The sequence below is a fragment of the Apus apus genome, chromosome 1, assembly GCF_020740795.1.
Source record: "Apus apus isolate bApuApu2 chromosome 1, bApuApu2.pri.cur, whole genome shotgun sequence".
Classification (NCBI taxonomy): domain Eukaryota; kingdom Metazoa; phylum Chordata; class Aves; order Apodiformes; family Apodidae; genus Apus; species Apus apus.
The window spans coordinates 179,202,274-179,204,974 of record NC_067282.1 but is presented as its reverse complement, the minus strand read 5'-3'; the positions used below and the strand labels follow the sequence as shown (position 1 = coordinate 179,204,974).

At 34.8% G+C, this 2,701-nt stretch overlaps 1 protein-coding gene across 6 annotated transcripts in view; it reads right to left on the bottom strand.

Moving 5' to 3' along the window:
- Window positions 1-1,207: 1,207 nt before the first annotated feature.
- The window catches only part of FOXP2 (forkhead box P2), a 422,240-nt gene continuing 420,746 nt past the window's right edge, over window positions 1,208-2,701 (bottom strand). For all 6 annotated transcript variants that reach the window (XM_051621652.1, XM_051621617.1, XM_051621633.1 and 3 more), the window contains one exon: window positions 1,208-2,701. This exon is cut by the window's right edge and continues 1,592 nt beyond it. The gene's annotated coding sequence lies outside the window, so the exon portion shown is untranslated.

Below are 2,701 nucleotides of genomic sequence, written 5' to 3'. Positions count from 1 at the left end.
GGATTCATTTTCTTAAAAATAAGTTTTCCATTAAATATCACTGCCAAAAAGGAGCTTAACAAATTATCTTCACATGCTAAATCTCACTAAGTCTGGGTGTGTCTACAGGAAGGATTAGCATGCTTCATAACATGCTGTATCTTGCACAGTAACATACACGATTAAATGTGCTGTTGTCATTAATAGTTTGGGGTTTTTTGCTATTTTTTGGATAAAGCTAGGTATGCTTCAAGTATCCCAAGCCCTTCATAAGAGAGCTACAGCAAGCTCCAGAAGTACTTTTATTATCTGAGCTTTTTAAGATGGAAGAAAGTTCTTCCCAGAAAGAATAAAACCCTTTGGGTTATAAATGGATCAAAAAGAATTATATTTTTTTATTTATACTCCAGAAATGTAAGCAAGTGAATGAAATGGTTTCATATACATTTTTACATCCATCAGCAGTGAAAACACTGTTTATACATCAATTCTATTGTAAAATGTACATCCTTTCTTGCTAAATATGCCAAATTTAATGGACAAAATAACAAGGGAAAAATGAGCTATTGGTTAATAGCTTCAGAAAAAGAATAAAGCTCCCCTTCTAAATGCACATTATTATTAGAGCATGCAGGCAAAATAATAATAATTGAAAAATTCCAAAACATGAACTTCCAAATTGAGGAAATCTGTACATGAGAGTACAGAGGACCCAGGATGGGTTTATAGGCCAGGCTGGTTTATACTAAATGCAGTTCAGTAGCTCTGATCCTGGCTCACTGCGCTTGGATTCCCTAATCACAAAGAAATGCATTCTTATGAAGTTAATCAGCTGTAGACACAGAATGCTGATGACAGTTTCCCTGTATCTGCTTTATCTAAAGAAAACCCAGTTAGTGGCAATTCTACCAAATACTTGTAACATTCACATGAAACCTTAATTGATTTTCAAACAGTGTAACTGTGCCATGAATTCAACCACACAGAATATAAGCCTCAAGCCCACTAGGTTTAAGCAATTGTGACTTCGTAGACTAAAACTATGTAAAATAAAATCTGATAACTCCCTGGTGTTAGAGGTAGACAGTTTTCTTTCAAATCCTAGGTTTGGTCCTTTATTTTATTCAGCAGTGAAAGCCATGAATACAGAACGAATAACAGCTGTTACAATTCTCAACCATGACTTCTAACGTCAGAGAATTCAAGGTATGAACACAGTACACAGTAATGAAAAGTATCAAAAATTAGTTTACCTCAAAAAAGATAAATAAAACAGGTATATCCCACAAATACAGAAACAGATGTTTGTGCTACAGTTAAAATTTGCTGTATACAAAAGATCATCATCCCCGTCCTCAGCGTATGATAGAAGCAAGAATACATGAGCCATTTAAATTGTCAGACAATATGCTTTATAAGGTATGCACAGAAGTTCAAGCAATAAATACATACATTAGTTCAAAGCCTTACAATAGCTACGCAAAGCAGATGCAGAAAAGCAGATTTGCTATTACTAGCAAGCAATGATATAAGAGTAAAAATACATGAAATGCATTAAAGCAACATTTTTCTTAGAAAAAGTCTGGTCATTTATGGGTCCACCAACATTTTTACATAATATGCACAATTATCAAAATACAGACCAAGCATCTCAGAAAACTCCAAAAAACCTAAAATCTATTTTCAAAGCAATTGCAGTTTTGGAGGTTTTTCTGGTATAATGTGCAAGCAGCTATTTTTTTTTTAAATTGTATTTATATAAAACCCATGCAAAACTCTACAGGTATATGCATTCTGTGGCTGAGACTTCCTTTCAAAAGTTTTGTAACTGAGGTATGCATACTTTAGCATTGTAGTCTTAGGCCACCTTCCTGATGGTACAGTTACCACATTTACTTCCAGTCCATCAAAGTCTCTTGAACATGCACTCAGAAAGACCCTTCATTCCCTTTCAGGTAAACCCCACATCAGAATCTTAGACGACTGATTGACTGAAAATAATCGCTTACAAGGTGAATCCTTCTCTCGATGTAAGTACCGTAAACCTTTTGTTGATCATGACCCAAAGACAAACATAATGAAAAGTAGCAGTTACTGTGACGTTCTCACAATTCATGCAATCTGCCATAATGGTTCTAATTTCTTTTGTTTTTCTTTTTTTTTTCTTTTTTTTCTTTTTTTTTTTTTTTCTTTTGCAGAGGTAGAAGCTTTCAGAAAGCCTTTTGGGTAAGTGGGAAAACCCTTTTGAAAGCCGTTATGTCCTTTTATTTGGCGTGGTAGATGACTGTGTATATCTTTAAGTCTATTTGCTGACTTCAGCAAAGAATAAATGATGAGCTTAGTTTGCAAGAACCAGGACCATCACATGGAACTGGTACGTATATTAAGCTCTAGCAGCCACCTTCTGTCAAAAACTGTTTGTAAAGCAATAACCATAATCAGGTTATGAGGTCCCTTGGTTGGGGGAAAAAGTATTATCAAGACTTGGCACAGCACATGAAAAGCAACACGTAAAGTTTCTAGGTTTTAAGCAAACATCTGACTATGCTATTTTCAACTACACCATAACGCATTATCATTTTTTTTGGGTTTGGAGTTGTCAAAAAAACCAGCATTCCAACAATTTGGCCTGTGCAAGTCTTCCAAAGGGAGTGTATTGTTAGTGTTAATATCCCGTATAAGCAGAGGCAGAATTATATGTAACTTTGGTTTGACTGAAAAT